Source organism: Cavia porcellus, unplaced genomic scaffold (assembly GCF_034190915.1).
Source record: "Cavia porcellus strain 051 isolate PalLab524CR breed Dunkin Hartley unplaced genomic scaffold, mCavPor4.1 scaffold_4, whole genome shotgun sequence".
Taxonomy (NCBI): domain Eukaryota; kingdom Metazoa; phylum Chordata; class Mammalia; order Rodentia; family Caviidae; genus Cavia; species Cavia porcellus.
In genome coordinates this window covers 64,790,978-64,808,574 of record NW_026947487.1, presented here as the reverse complement: position 1 = coordinate 64,808,574, position 17,597 = coordinate 64,790,978, and the positions used below count along the sequence as shown (strand labels likewise).

The 17,597-nt window shown below is 33.5% G+C and overlaps 1 protein-coding gene and 1 non-coding gene across 5 annotated transcripts in view; one reads left to right on the top strand and one right to left on the bottom strand.

Annotated features, from left to right (window-relative positions):
• Cfap299 (cilia and flagella associated protein 299) overlaps positions 1 to 17,597 on the top strand; it is a 635,152-nt gene that overhangs the window by 501,078 nt on the left and 116,477 nt on the right. The gene's annotated exons all lie outside the window — the stretch shown is intronic.
• LOC111753892 (U6 spliceosomal RNA) lies at positions 4,013 to 4,119 on the bottom strand. Its single transcript, XR_002788661.1, has one exon. It is a non-coding gene; the product is annotated as a U6 spliceosomal RNA (small nuclear RNA).

Below are 17,597 nucleotides of genomic sequence, written 5' to 3'. Positions count from 1 at the left end.
CTGTTTGTGTACCGGAATGCTTTTGATTTTTGAGTGCTGACCTTGTATCCAACTACATTACTGAATTTGGTTACTACATCTAGAAGTCTTTCAATGGAATTTCAGGAGTCTTCTATGTAGAGTATCATATCATCACAAATAATGATAATTTAACTTCTTCCTTCCTTATCCTTATTCTTTTTATTTCTCTGTCTTGTCTAATTGCTCTGGGTAATATTTCCAGAACTATATCGAATAGGACTGATGAAACTGGATAGCCTTATCTTTTTTCTGATTTTAGGCTGAAAGTTTTCAGTTTTTGTCCATTTAGTATGATGTTGGCAGTTGGTTTATAGTATATGGCTTTTGTCAGATTGAAGTAAAGACCATCTATTCTGATTTTCTGCAGGACTTTATATCATGACTGAGTGCTGGATTTTGTGGAAAGTTTTTTTTTTTTGCATGTTATTGAGATGATCATGTGGTTCTTGTTCTTAGCTCTGTTAATATGTGTATTACATTTATTGATTTGCATATGTTGAACCACCCCTATTTTCCCAGATGAAATCTATTTAATTGTGGTATATAATCTTCTTAATGACTTGCCAGGATTTTATTGAGGATTTTTGCATTTATGTTCATTAGTAAGATTGACCTGTAGCTTTCTTTTTTGGTTGAGTGTTTCTCTGGTTTTGATATTAGAGTAAAGCATGCTTCCAGGAATGAGTTAGGGAAACTTTCTTCCCTTTCTATTTCATTAAAGAGTTTGAGGAGTATTGTCATTAAGTTTTCCTTGAACTTTTTGTAGAATTCAGCTGTGAATCCAAAAGAGTCTGGGCTTTTTTTCATCAGTAAGGTTTTAGTTACATTTTTAATTTCATTAATTGAAATTGGGCTAATTCAGAAGTCTTACATGTTCTTTATTCAGCTTTGGTCATTCATATATTTCTAGGAATCTGTCCATTTCTTCTGTTTTTTCAAACCTATGAGAGTAAAGGTTTTCAAAGTAAGTATTGATAATCTGTATTTCCACAGGGCCTGTATTGATTTTATCCTTTTCATTTCTTATTGTGTGGATTTGAGTTTTTCTTTCTCCTTTTTTGATAAAGTTAGCTAGTGGTTTATAAATTTTGTTTATTCTTTCAAAGAACGAATTTTTCAATTTGTTAACACTTTGAATTGTTTTCTTAGTTTCAATTGCATTAATTTCTGCCCTAATATTTATAGTTTTTCCCTTTTTTGGGCTTGATTGTCCTCCTTTTTCCAGGAATTTGAAGTGCATCATTTGGTTGTTTGTGTCTATTTCATTTTCCTGATACGGGAGTTTAGTGCTATAAATTTCACTCTGAGGACTTCTGACTTTGTTTCCCACAGGTTCGAGTACATTGTATTTGCATTTTCATTCAATTTTAGATATTGTTTAATTTCTTCTTTAATTTCTTCTGTGACCCATATTGTTTAGGAGAGTGTTTTTTAATTTTCATGTGTTTATGGAGTTCTTGTGGGGGGTTTATTTTTAAATTTCCAATTTGATTGCACTATGGCCAGATAGTATACATGGAATTATTTCAGTCCCTTTGCATTTGTTTAAGCGTGTTCTGTGGGCTAGTATATGATCTATTATAGAGAATGACCCATGCACAGCTGAGAAGAATGTGTATTCTGATGTTGTTGGGTGGAATGCTCAGTATACATCTGCTAGGTCCATTTGTTCACAAATTTGATTCAGTGCTATTATTTACTCACTTATTTTTTATTTGATTATTGTCTCTGTGACAATGCTGTGTTAAGGTCCCCATTATAACTGTACTATTTATTTGATTTTGTATGTCTATTAAGATTTGTCTTACATAGTTGAGTCCTCCCATATTAGGTGCATGTATATTTATGATTTTAATATCTTCCTCTTCAAGTTTTCCCCTAACAAATATGTAGTACTCTTCTTTACCCATTTTGGTCATTCTTGGTTTGAGGCTCACATTTCTGCAAACAGAATCACTACCCCTGCTTTTATCTGTGTTCCTGTTGCATGGGTTATTGTTTTCCATCCTTTGACTTTTAGTCTGTGGATTTCCTTTTGAGTTAAATGTGTTTCTTATACACAGAATTTTTTGGATTTTGCTTCCTAATCCACTCTGTCAGTCGGTTTCTTTTTATTGGTGAGTTAAGACCACTTATATTGATGGATATAACTGATATATACTGACCTGTCACTGTCATGTTATTTTTCTGTTGTTGGTTTTCTACTTTTTCTGTTTAATTTTTTGCCCTGCTTAGTGGTCTCCTGCTCTTGTTTTTGGGATTATAGTTATCTTTGTCTCTTTCTAGAGTGTCTTTCAGTACTCTTTGTAGTGTTATTTTGGTGGTCATGAATTTCATCAGTTGTGCTTTGTTATGGAAGTATCCTATTTCTCCATTTCAAAGATAGTTTTTCAGGGTGCATCAGTCTGGTTTGTAAGTTGTTTTCTTTTAGCACCTGAAATATTTTGTGTGTTGAGAAGTCTGCCAAGATTCTGATACGGTTTCCTTCATAGATGATCTGTTTCTTGTCTCTGACAGCTTTTCATACTCTGTTCTTGTGCTACATTTCTGATATCTGGATGAAGATTTATTTTGGTTACGGTTAACTGGGGTTCTGTGTAGCTCACTTACCTGTATATCAGATTCTTTTCCAATGTTTGAAAAATCTTCTGCTATTATTTCTGTAAATAGTCTTCTTATGTCATTTGTGTTGACCTCTACTTTTTCATTGACCCCTATCAGTAATATATTTTTCCTCTTGGCAATATCTTGCAGCTGTTCAATTGTTGTTTCATGGTTGTTACTTTTAAAAGATTTTACTTCCATCCCATCTTCAAAATCTAAGTCTACCTTTAGCTTCATTCAAGTGGTTTTTCCAGCTTTCAATGGAACTTTTAATTTCCTGAATATCCCTATAAATCTGTTTCATGCATTTTAATTGTCTTACATTGTTCATTCAAGGTTTCCATCATTTTCTTGTGTTCCTATTTTTATCTAGATCTTCTTTAGATACACACAGCATTTCTTTTATGTTTGTCATTTCTTTTTTTTTAACTTGAGAGACTACTTCTGATTTGATTTCCTTTGTAGTTTCATGGAGTTGCTTCTTTACTTCAGTTGCTATCTTTTCAGAAAGTTCAGCTGTGTAATTTCCAGTATCTTCCATTTCAGGATCTTTTGGATTTGCTCTAGTGGGCTGAAGAACTGAAACTGATTTTTGCTCTTTCATTTTGTCACTTTAATCAGGACTCATGTGGTTGGCCAGGCACTCTCCTGATGGGTTGCATTAGAATGCTGTGCTGAGCATAGCTTCAATCTTCCAGTATCACCATGGCTAACCAGAGTGCACTCCAAAACTATGGTACTGGAGACTTGTGCTCTGTGGCCTGTGAGGCTGGCTGGTTGTTCCCCTATTGTACTACACTGTGTCACACTGGGACTCTGGGCTGTGCAGAGCTCCATGCAGCTAGCTGTGGTGCACCCCTGAAGTGTGTTGCCAGGATTTACAAAATGGCTGAGTAGAATTAAGGACCTCTGTGACCCACACTGCTAACAAGGATGCACCGCAGAGTGTGGTGTTGGGTCCTGAAGCCTGGCTGGGTAGAGTTCAGAACCTCAGAGACTCACGAGGCTAGGCAGAGTATGACCCCAGAATGTAGTGACACTGGGGCCTTGCTCCTGGCTGGGTAGTATTCAGAACCTCTGGGACTCACAGTATGGCTAGCTGGGCTGATCCCCTGTATGGAGCTTGGGCCTTGTGCTTTGATGGGAAGAGCTCAAATTCCCCAAGACCCAAATGCTAGGCTGGTCACTCCCTGATGGGCAGCTGTGGGACTCTGAGCTGGACTGAGGTCAGTACCTCTGTGACCTGTGAGGCTGGCTAGATTTCCCCTGATGGATTGCACTGGGATGACTGGCTGGGCAGAGCTAGGATCCTCAGTGCAGCTAGTGCAGATGCAGCCCCAGAGTGTGGTGTTGGGCCTTAAGACTGGCTGGGTGGAATTCAGAACCTAAAAATATGGAATGCTTCACAAATTTGCATGTCAGCCTTGTGCCAGAGCCATGTTAATATTCTCTGTATCACTCCAGTTTTAGTATATGTGCTGCTGAAGAAGGCACCCAAATATAACTTTTATAAAGATTTCATCAAATCTTTCCTGTACTTCTAAGAAAATCTCGTTAAACTTCTTCAGGTTTTGTAGAAGAAACATCAAGGCACTTAAAAATTTTTACTTCACAGTATGTTTTCATAGTTTTATGAAAATGCATCAGTAAAATGAAAGGAAACAACTCAGAAAGTGTGATTGCTTATGTATGGGCTGCATGGCAATAGAAAAAGACCTAGGTCAACACAGTTCCATGAATTGATTCCTAGAGAGTAGAATAATAGTTGCTTGAAGTATGGGAAGGTTCAATTCAAATATTGAAACAATCAGAAAATCAAGTAAACTATAAAATCACACAGGAATAATAATTTCATCTGTGAATATGTTTAACAGAATGATACATTTGCAAAGATACCCAACTTTCCTCCTCCACATAGGCTGATCTATCATTCTGTTATTGTAATGATATCATGGATCTCAGCTGCTGAGCATATTGTAATGTTGGCTAAAGTAACCTCACCATGTAAATACAAATGAATTACTGTCACTAAAACACTAGTGGCATGATTTGTCAGGAACATTCAGCTGGTATTTATTATAGATAATACAGTACATTACTTAACATGTGTTGGCTTTTGCAAAGGTGGATTTCAGATTCCTTTGTCCATTATGAGAATATTATTCAAGGTGTTATGATCATAAATATTATATTCCTATCTACTCAGATATCTCTCTTTAATCATTAATCTTTGGGAGGAGGCTGTAACTTTAGACTTTCTGGCTTTTCTTCTGTTCCTTTTCTTTGTATTTCTTCCCCTTATTTCCATCTGATAAAAACATTTACTTATCTAATGATTCTTTTATCATTATAGATATTTCTGTAATAGCAAACATTCTATAAGTAGAGCCTCAACTTTTGTGATATTTGCACTACTGCTCTAAAAATGAACAGGAAACCAAATAGTTAATATTTAAACAAACATACATAAATATCAATTAAAGCCAAATAAAGGAAATTCATAAATTTTATATTTACACTAAAATTTAATATTTTTTGAAAATGATGTAAGCATTGTTTTGTAACCAGACATTATGTTTTCTTTTTTTTTGTTCCTGAACCAGATTTTCAATAATATTATGTTTATCTAAACATATGTCTTGTTAGTCTATGAATTATCATGATGCTTTTAAATGATTTTGGTGAGCACATTTGCATGCAACACTTCAAGTAGTGAACATTTTTCTTTCAAGGTGATGTAACAAAAAATAGATAAAAATGAGACTTTATTTAGAATTTAAAACCTCCTTATTATATATAATTATTGTCTCTAATCAATAGCACAATATTGTGCTTCATAGACCACAGGATGGGTTTTATCCCTGGAACTACGCAACACACATCCTGTGTCTCTCTGCACAGAGTAGCTCCAACTAACAGATACATGGGAGGTTGGCTCCCACAGAGACTTAAAGTCCCTAAGTATTAAACAATACATGTTTTAAAGCATCAAAGGAATAAAACCCCATTCATATTGTAGTCATTATTCTGACACAGAAAAACAAATCTGACACATGTCTTCTATGTAAGCCTTATTTGGAAACAGTTTCTGTTAACATGCCATGGCCTAGATTTATTATGAATGGCATGGTATAATTCTGACATGCAAAATTATATGGGCACAATTAACAAGTACTAGTTCCTGATGATTCAAAGGTTTCTTGTTCTTTCTTTCACAAAATAATAATTTAGGACTCTTGAGAAATGAAGGACTATGTTTTAAAACAGTTAACAGGAACAGAAAATTATTAGATGCTAGAATACTACACTTTGATAAATAGCACAAGTGTTGAATATTTGGAAGACTATTGTGTAGCATTTTAAAGTATCCCTATATTAAAATACAAACATATACCATGGGTTAATAACTGTCTAAATTTATTGTATGTACCTCGCTTGTCTCAAATGCACTATCTGAGCCCTATTTCCAGATTCTGATTTAAAAGGGTGGGAATGGGCTTGAAATTTGCATTTTAATAAGCAGTCTTGGATGCTTAATACCTGCAATCCTCCCTCATATAATGAGAAAAAAAGTCATATATCATATAGCAGCTTAAGATACTGGTTTTTCTGAGTAGTTTAGGAAGAATGCAGACTCCTTTCCATATATCTGCTACATGAGGTAAAGTCCAGACATGGACAGATTTTAAAAATTCTGTTGATAATGCTAATGCTTCCAAACACTAATAAACAGAATTAACTTCTTTATAAATCAGCTTTCTTTTTCCTGATGCATTACTCAACACACAGTGAGTATTCAACACACAGTGAAAAGCAGTGAAGGTTTAACTTAGCTCTTGCTTTCATCTTTGCTTGCCTCCAAGGAAGAAATATCATGGAAAGAGGTTGCAGTGAATCAGAGATACTTAGTTCATGGTGACTATGAATCACATTGGAGGAACAGTACCAGAAAAGAAAAAATGGAGCACAGGGCGAGACAGACCACAAAGTCACACCATTTCCACGATCTACCAAGACACATTTTGAAGTGAGCTTTTATCTCCAGAGTGGCTCCCATGCTAAGCAAGTTGACACAGTTAAGCATAACTGCCAGCAACTTCATTTTGTTGCTTATCACTAAAAGCTGTTTCTAAAACGTGTTTTGAGAAACTATCACGTTGTTTCCCTCTGCAGCCAAAGAAGTTTATAATCCTACAAACATGTGCACAACAACTTGAAATTTTTCCGCATCCTCACCAACACTTATTTTTCCGTCTTGGATCAGAGTTGGGGTTTGAATAACAGTTCCTAAATAATTAGTGCCATTGAGCATCTTTTCATGTATTTGTCTGCTAATAAGTCTTTGAAGAAATGTTTTATTAATTCTTTGATCCATTGTTGTTTTGTTGAGTTTTACAAACTCATTAGATATTCTGAATATTGTTATTAGACACATGAATTGCAAATATTTTTGCCTATTTTATAAGTTGCTAGTTTTCACACTTTCTAGTGTTTTTAATACAAAAATTTGTTTTCAAGAAGTCTATTTTTTAATTTTTTTCTTTCTTACCTGTTTCTTATCATATTTTTCCATAGCTAAATTTAATTTCACAAAAATTTTGCTATATATTTTTATGAATTTTGTAATTTAAGCTTTTATATTTAGACCTTTTACCTATTTTGAGATAATGCCACTTCTTTCTTTCCTACTTGGATATTTTTTATTACTTTATTTTGCCTAATTGCTTTGGCCAGGACTTCAAGTACTATGTTAAATAGAACTGAAGAGTGTGAACATGTATGCCTTCTTCTTGATCTTAGAAAAAAAAGTTCAATTTTTCTTCAGTAGGTATTATGTTCATTGTGGATTATTCATCTTTATCTCTTAATATGTTGGACATACTTTCCTTCTATTCTTTTCTGAATTTTTTATCATGAAAGAAGGTTATTTTGTCAATTTTTTTCTACATGAATTGGGGTAATCTCATAATTTGTTCTGTTAATATGATGTATTATAATGATTAACTTTTGTGTGTTGAATTGTTTCTATTCCAGAAATAAAGCACATTTCATCATGATGTATAATGGTTTAATGTGCTATTGAAATCATCTCATTAGTATTTGTAGAGAATATCTCTAAAAACATTCACAAGGAATGTTGCTTGGCAAGTTTTTTTCTTTATTACTCTTGTACTTTTTTACCCTGGTTTTTGTTTTAGAGTAATGTTTTTCTAATAAAACAAGTTTTGAAGTAAGCCTTCCTCTTAAAAGTTCTTTTGGAAAATTTTAAGTGGATTGATATTAGCACTTCTTTACATATTTTGTAGAATTCTCCTAAGAATTAATAAGATACAGGGAATTGCTTTATTGTGAGATTTTGAATTATGCATTCAATTATTTATGGTTATAGGTCTATTCAGATTTTCTTTATTTTCTTGATTCAATAGTTGTACTTCTAGGAATTAGTTCAGTTTCTTTGAGTTATGCAAAGCTATTGGCACGTGATTATTCACTGTACACTTCTACAATTTTTTTTGTATTCCCAATCTCGATTTTCCCTTTTTTTCTTAGTCAATCTAGCTGAAAGGCTGTCGATTTTGTAGATGTTTTAAAAAGATAGATTTTTGGTTTCACTGATTTTCTCTACGTGCTGCTCTTCCCCATTTCATTTATCTCTGATCATACACATAAGTTTCTTCCTGTCTTCCTTCAATTTAGTTTTTGTTTTCTTTTACTAGTTTTTAAATTATAACATTAGGTGGTGGATTTGACATCTTTCTTTTTAATTTAAGCAATCATGGCTTTAAATTTCCTTCTTGATTTCTCAAAAAAAAAATAACATCAGAGATTTCGTTTTACCTTTCTATTCCTCTTCTAGATATCATCCTAAAAGAGTTAGAAGCATCACACTTCAATGATCTATGCCCCCCACACTAAATCTTGGAAACAACCCTATTCTCAACAGATAAGCAGATTAAAAATGTGATATTTATATGCAATATAGTACTGTTCTGCCATTAAGAATGATAATCTTAAGACCTTTGTGGGTTAATGTATGCATCTCAAAACCATAGTTTTAAGTGAAATAAATCAGACGCATGAGTTTGCATGTAGCATTGTTTCTCTTGTGTGAGAAACCTGAAGTGTAAATAAGGGGAAAAACAAAGGACAGAAATTGCAAAGTAGTCAGAACTTGTTCAAATGGGAAGGGAAACAAGGGAGGGGAAAGGGAATAAAGGGATTAAACAAAAGAGAATGAAAAGAAAAATAGAAGCAGCACTTTTGGAACTGGAGAGGGGAAAAGACATTAAAGGGAAGAGAGGTGAAGGAAACAAAAATAAGAATATGTACAAGTACAAATTTTCTATGACCAATATGATCATTATGTATGGCAACCAAGGACTGATAAAAACATTTTTTTTAAAAAAAGAAATATACTACACTCTTCTCTCCTCACTACTTTTGATATTGGTTCCTCAAAAACGTCTTTTACCTGTTCCTGAATAACATACTACCTTAGTTACTTTCTCATTGCTGAGTCATATACCCAACTCTGGCAAGTCAAAGGGGAAAACGTTTATTTTAGCTCATGTTTTGTACAGGTTTTGGCCCAAGTCACCTGGTTCCTGGGTAGGACAGCATGGCAAAATGCACATTGGAAGGGAAAGCCTTCCTTCTTTGCCTTATATTCCATCCAGGTTATATGCTGACTTGTTGGTACTTTCCACATCCAAGGGTTGCTTCTCTCTTCAGTAACCTCACCTCTCACAACTACACTAAACCAATCAGTGGACTAATGTAGTAAGCACAACCATAATCCAGTATCATACATGATCCACCCATCTTCCAAAAGCTCCATTTGCTATAGCATGAGGATTTGGGGGACCAACTAGAGAGGGTTAACAACATATATAACTATTGATATTACTTAATATATTTGTATCTTCATCTTATAATGGAAGATAATGATGTCTCTCTCTCACCTGTAGGTCTCCTTTCTGCTCAAACTACCCCCAAACTTTTCCTCCTCCCATCCTTTAATAGAGTTACATCATAATTTTAGTTTGCATGATTATTCAGTCACTTTAGCATTGCTTAAAATGTCAGCTACAGTTTAATTAAAGAATCAAAGAAAAATTATTCTCCTTGTTATGATTACATTTTCTTTCTTTTCAAGCTTATTTTATTTTCTATAAAGATAATAATCTTGGCATTTTCACTTCCATACTTTTCTGTATACTTCACATAGCAACAATCTAAAATTTTTAGCAGTTCCAATGCATTCATAGTATGTCAGCTTTCTTGGAGATACGATCTTTGAAATTTGCTCTCTATTTTTAACATGCACTTGGTTCAAACAAGGCTTCCAATAGTATAATTGTTTGGAAAAATTTTCTTCATCTGCAACTTGGAAATTTTTTGTTTCTCTCCTAGAATCCCTTAACAAAATTTTAAAAATATTTTAATTATCTTTCTTTTATTATTATTTATTTGGAATTTTTCAGGTTTTTCCCCACCAGATGCAGCATCTTTGTTAAACTTTGTATCTTTAATACATATCTTTGCTGTTGGTTATTGATAGGTGCATAACTAACATAGTTCTGGGATTGAGGTAGCTAAACAAAAGCCAACAAGATAATGGAAAGTGCTATATATTTAATAATGATTTATAGGCCATATCACCACACATCAGTCTGCTAGTGACAATAAATGTTAACAGCTATTATTTCTGTGTGCTATGATTTTCTCTCATTTAATCCTGACTGAAGTCCCATAATATAGATATCATTATTAGTGCTGTTTTACAGAGAAATCTGAAGCACAGGACTAATTGGCTTCAAAGTTGCAAGGTTAGTGTGCCCCCAGGATTCCAAAAAAAAAAAAAAAATGGCCACATTTACTTGTTTACACAGGAATTAATGGATGACTTTTAGGGCCAGTACAAGGAATACTGTGTGCTGCATGAACTCAGAATCACTAGCAGTGAAACATACCATTCCCTCTACCATTCTCTCTCTCTCTCTCTCTCTCTCTCTCTATATATATATATATATATATATATATATATATATATATCCACTCCCATGAGGGCAAGGGAGTTTCCTAGAACTCAAAAAGTAGAGAGTTGTATGTATTGGGACTTTGCTGGATAGAAGAAGAGACCTGTGTTATGGAACATGGCTGTAGGTGAGACTATGAATGAAGGCTCAGGGAATGATTATATTCCCACAGAACAAACCTGACTGAAGCTGAGCCTTGATGTTTTGCTTGTTCTCATATTGAAACAGATTCCAAGGGAAGACAGTTGGGTGGAGAATAGTGAAAATTAATCTGAACTAGCAAAATGTATAAGGTATAGGAGTAATAGCTAGGGATAGTGATGAAATTTGTGCCTGAACATCTGCTGTGAGACTATGACCTTACTTTTGTGTTCTGCTTGTGGTGTGGTGGGCAGGCAGGAAGGTTTAGCTTTCAATTCAGACTCCAAGAATAATTTCCAGAAATCATTCTTTGGACCAAAGGGATTTTTCAGTTTCCTACTATTAATGTTGCTGAGGGCATCAATCAATATTGCTAGGAGAAGAGGATTGCTAAGAAGAAAGTAGTGGGCAGTCTTGGAATCCAACAGCATGAGAAATACAGCATGGCACGTGCATTCTCAGCAGCAGGATGGTGGGCATTCAGGACTTTGCAGTTTGTTATTGGTTTGTAGCAAAAGACTTCATGCAAAGCCTAAAACTCAGAAATGAAGTCAGAGTGAGTGTGATCATCTCAGTGTGGTAAGATCATCCTACGAGAAACAGTAGAGACATGACAAACCAGACTACAGGTGATGAATTAACAGTACTAACTATTGGTTAAATCACTTACTTAGTGAGGGGAAATGAAAACTTGATGTCTTGGCCCATCATATAGGTTTTATTACTCCTTAAGGATAACATTTGTAGCTTTCATTATAGACTATATTTCACCAACCTCTAAAAGTATTTTTATTTTACTCTGAAAATTCTGTTTTAAAATAGTCACCAATCTGTATATTTTAACATAGGCATGTGGATAAAGTAAATCATATCATGATTTCAATAATTTTTAAGGTTACAAGTTATATACAGAGTAGCATCCTAGGTGCTAGAGATACAAAGCTGAACAAAAGATGACCTGGGTGTCACGGAGTCTATGGTCTAATGAAGAGGAGAGACAAGTTCTCCATTTGGAAACAGGGAATGAGCTTCCTTAATATCTGGCCATTTTTTCTTATTCATTGAATTTCATGTTCTTAAGAGAGTTTTGTGGATCATTTCCTGCTTTCCCAATTGATGTCTCCACAGTAACCATTGCTTAGCTCTTTGCTAAAACTGTCACTGTCATTTTTTTCTCAACTGCTTTGTCTCCCTATTGCCTCCCTATTTTGAGCTGATTTTGATAGGTGATGCTGTCATTTACCTTGTTACTGCAGTCAACTCTCATATTTAACACAGAGAAGACATGTAATATGTTTATTGATTAAATGCATCAACAAAAAACATGAGAGGGAAAATTATTTTTATACTCAAAATGAGTAAGAGTTATCATACTCATTTCCATTTTTATGTTTACCTCAAAATGAGTATGAGTCATCTGCATGATTGATTTCAAGAATAACTTCATAATACTAAATAAATTAATAATGAATCATAATTTATTAACAATTCTTTATGTTTTAGAGACTTTACTTGTATTTCTGAGCAGATAAGTATTTCTGTTTCCATTTTTTAATCACATAACAAAACTATTAAATATTTTGCCCAAGGACCCGTATCTACTAAGTAACCAAACTTGAAAATGAGTATTTACTAACTCAAATCCTTGCTCTCTCGTATTTATCAGTTTGCATCCCAGTTCACAGTGGAGAAAGTCTCTAAATGAATTATAAATTGTTGCTTTGACTAACAATACACTCATCAAAAAATGTCATTAATCCGATGTGTAGACTAGGAACATGGTTATAGAAACTCATATTTGGCCTTCTAAAGGAAAAATATAAAGAAAAAACTCTTATTTTCCTTTTCCTGTTTGATTACTTGGGCTTTCCCATTTTGGTAACAGATGATTTGTTTTTCTATGAATTATAAATAAAACAGCAAGCTCCTTATCTTAGTTAATGTAATTCATTTTCAAAAACCTGTCGTCTAACCAGGTTAAACAGCAAAAGAAGTAATTGGTTTCCTATGATCTTGCTTAGAAATATAGAATGTTTATGTTTAGAGAAAACACATTTGAAAAGAGACAACACATCTGAACTTAAAAATAGCACCTAGTTGTTTGGAGTTAGGGAAGACATACTAGGAGAACTTTGAGGTTCTTGAGAGGTAGCTAGTGTATTACTTGCTTATTCAAGCAATATTGCTTATAAAAGCAATATGTTACAAGAAGACTCTCAAAAGAAAACTGACAGGACACACTGAAGTCCTCCATATTATAGCTTGCCAGTTTTTAAATGAAAATATACTCCATACCCAGCACAAACCCTATAGCAAACCTGGCTGGAGTACACAGCACACTTCTCACAATTGACTTGGACACTACCACAGACGTGTGACACTACCAGCAGAACTTTACTATTTTTATTTCTTTTTGTCTGACTGGTTATTATTTTTATGTCAGGTTAGGGTGTTTTGTTTTGTTTTGCTTGTTTTGTGTAGTTATCTTTGTTTTGATTAGGTTTCAGTATTTCATTGTTCTTACATTCTCTGTCTCTTTTTTTTTTGTAATTAGGCCTATTTTTCTTTTTGCTTTTTTTCTACTCATATTTCTTCTCTATTTCCTCAACTATCTCTTGAAATTATGATATGATCAACTGAGTAAACATTGTTCGTTTTCTCACTTCAAAACTCCTACATTTTCTCTTTCATGCTTTCTCTCCTGTGTCCTCCAACTTCCTGAAATTTAGGTGACCTTCTTTGCCATCCAGTCTTGCTTCTACTATATTTGATCTCAATAATCTACATAGTCTCCTTCCCCTCTTGTCACCATCCCTACATCCACACCAAGGTATAGTCACTCCACTGAGGGGAATATTATTGTTTATTAATTGCTATTAAAATTTGAATTTTGTTATATAATTGTAAAATTTGATTCCATGGTCCAAGGTTTCAGGTTAATAATTAACAGGCTGTCAGTAGCTCAGTTGTACTTGATACAATTGCTATTACTACCTGAACTACCCTAGCTAGAATATCAAATACGTTATAATCAGTTTTTCTTCCTTTCACTGATTACATTGGATCATAATCACCATGATAGTCCAGTACCAAAGAACTGGGTGCTGAACTAAATCACAACTTTTCATCCTCAAGAAATAGGGAAAGTAAATTCGTGAGACAGACACAAAGAACCACCTACATCTAGAAGACATCCCTCCTAAAGAACAGACATTTCCTAGGGAAACCTCAATAGTAGTAATAAAGCTACCTACCATAATAAGTTGGCAAGAAGCAACAAAGGAAGCAAAAATAAAAGAAAAATTAGAAAACAGAAAATGAAAAGACAAAAACAAAATGTAACCTCAGACTCCCAGCCCACTGGGACAAGCACAGAGCACAATGAGACAGAGGTAACTAGATATTAAGCACTGTAGCTTTCTGAAATGATAACAGCAGAAATGAATACACAAATGGAAAAGGCTATAGAGAAAATAATCTCAGGTACAAAAAGAAATGATGATCAAAATAAAAAATATTAGACTACACATATTTAAAAATAGCAGACATTAAGAAAATGATGGGAATGATAAATATCCAACATAGGAGGGAAACTGAATCCAGAAACAGATCAAAACAGAAATCCAAAGCTCCATTGAAAGTATATGCAAAAGGTTAAATGAAGGAAAGGATAGAACATCAGATCTAGAAGACAGGATTGCAACTAATAAAAAATGAAGATATAATAAAAATAGCAAGAAACCATGAAAAATGAATTCAACAGCTGTAAGACGAAGAAAAGAAGAATATAAGATTGATTAGAGTCTGTGAGAAAGCTGTAGACAGCTCAAATGCCATAAAAACAAACTCTTCACAGAAATAATGACAGAAAACTTCCCAAAAATGAATAAAGAATTTGACATACAAATGAAACATATAGAACTCCAAACAGCCAAGATTAAAATGAGTCTACACCAAGGCATATAATTATCAAGATTCTAGAAATTCAGCACAAAAACAGATTATTAAAAGCAGTTAGAGAAAAGCAAAAGAACCTATAAAAGAAAGCCCTTCAGATTCACAGTAGACTTCTAAACACAAATCCTGAAATCAAAGAAAGCTTGGAGTGAGGTATTTCAAGCCGTAAAAGAAAACAATCGCCAGCCTAGAATGACATACCCCACGAAACTATTGTTCAAAATTGATAATGAAATAAGACACATGAAAAAGAACTCCTGAAGATATTCATGACCACCACATCAGCTCCTCAGAATGCACTGGAAGATATATCATAAAGAGAAAATGAAAATCAAAATTACAAGAATACCAATAGAAAAAATCACCAGCTAGGGCATACAATTAAATAGAAGTGAAAAACAAGGCACTAACAAGAAGACAATATGAGAAAGATAGGCCAATACATATCTGTTATAAACATTAAAGTAAAAGTTTGCAATTCATCAATCAATCTCCCAGACTGGAGAACAGATCCAGAAGGCAGGTCCAACAATGTGTTGCATTCAAGAAACATCTTTATCTCTAAAATAAATTCATAGACTTAAAGTCAAAGGATAGAAAACAATGTTCCACACCAGAGGAACTCCAAAAAAGCAGGGATAGCTATTCTATTTGCAGACAGTGAAAATTGCAAGCCAAGACTGATCAAAAGAGGCAAAGACATCTTGTTTAGGAAAAACTCCATTATCTCCAAGAAGAGATAACAATCATAATTCCATATGTGACAAACTTCGGTGCACCAACCTATACAAAACAAATATTAACAGACTTGAAAAATCAAATAAGCACTAACACATTTTAATGAAGAACTTTAATACTGCATTTTCAAAATTAGATAGATCAACTACAACAAAAAAATCAGAATTAAAACAAGCCTCTGAACAAGTGGACGTAGTAGATGTCTATAGAGTGTTCCACCCCACAACATCAGAATATACATTATTCTCAGATGTACATAAGACATTCACCAGAACAGACCACTTATTACCCACAGAATATGTTTAAGTGAGAGCAGAAAACCTGAAATTATCCAATGCATATTTTCTGATCATAATGCAATGAAAATGGAAATTAACAGCACAAGAAACCACAAAAATACACAAGCACATGGAAATTGAACAACACCTTCCTGAACAAACAATAGGTCACAGATGAAATTAAAGAAGTACTTAAACAATATCTACAATTAAATGAAAATGCCAGTGTTATATACAGCAACTTATGGGATGGAATGAAAGAAATCTTATGAGGGAAATGTTTGTGGGTAAATTCTCACATAAAGAAAACAATGAGCTCAAATCAACAACTTAATGTTGAACCTCAAACTCCTAGAAAAGAAAGAAAAAATCAAATCAAAGCTCACATAAAAGAGAAAATTATAAAATCAGATCAGAAATTAATAAAATTGAGACTAAGATCAATGAATAGAAGAGCTGATTCATTGAAAAATTAAATAAAATTAATAAACCTCTAGTCACCCTTATAAAAAAGAAGAAAGAAAAGAACTAAATTCAAGTATTAAGGAATGAAAAGGATGAAATCATAATGGATCCTGTAGAAATCCAGAAGATCATCAATACCTACTTCAAGAATCTGAACTCTAATAAAATGGAAAAACAAAGAAAATGGATACACACATATGAATTATCAAAACTAGACCTCGAAGATAAGAATACTCTAACTAACCCAACATCAGTTAGTGAAATTTAAAATGTAATTAAAAACATAACAACAAAGAAAAGTTCAGGCCCTGATAGATTCACTGCTGAATTCTATAAGAAATTGAGAGACGATCTAATGCCACTAATGCTCAAACCCTTTAATAAAATTTAAAGAGAAACAATACTTCCAAAATTATTTCTGGAAGCAAGTATTACCCTGATAACAAAACTAGAGAAAGATTCTACCAAAAAAGGCAACTATAGGCCAATCTCCCTAGTAAACTTAGATGCAAAAATCATCAATGAATACTGGTAAACAGAATTCAGCAAATAATCAAGAAAAATTTACATCATGATCAAGTAGGATTTATCCCACAGATTCATAATAGTTCAAAGAACATCAGTCAACAAATACAATATACCATACTAATGGATCCAAAGACAAAAAATACATGATTGTATCAATAGATACAGGTAAAGCATTTGACAAAGTACAACATCAACTCATGATAAAAACCCTAAAGTGAAATACATTGTTTTTATCTCAATTTAATAAAAACTGTCTGTGACATACCAACAGCCAACATCATACAAAATGCACAAAAACTGAAAGCTTTCACTCCAAAATCAGGAATGAGACAAAATGTTCACTATCACCACTTCTATTTAACATAGTTCTAGAAACAATATCCACAGCAATTAGACGAGAAAGAAAAAATCGAAATAAAGGTAGGAAAGGAAGAAGTTAAATTATCATATTTTAAAATGACAATACTCTACATAGAAGACTCCAATATCTCCAACAAAACACTTCTAGGTTAAATAATCAAATTCAGTAGCATAACTGGATACAAAGTCAGCACCCAAAAACCAATAGCATGCCTGTATACAAACAATAAATTCTCTGAAAAAAAAATTAAGAAAACCAAGCCCTTCACAATAACACCTAAAAAAATGAAATACCTAGGAATCAAGTTAACAAAGGAAGTAATTACAATACTCAAAAAAGTAGATTGAAGAGGATAACAGATAATGAAAATATATCCATTGCTCATGGATAGAAAGAACCTACATAGTGAAAATGGTCATACTCCCATAGCTGTTACACATATTTAATTCAATCCCAATCAAAATA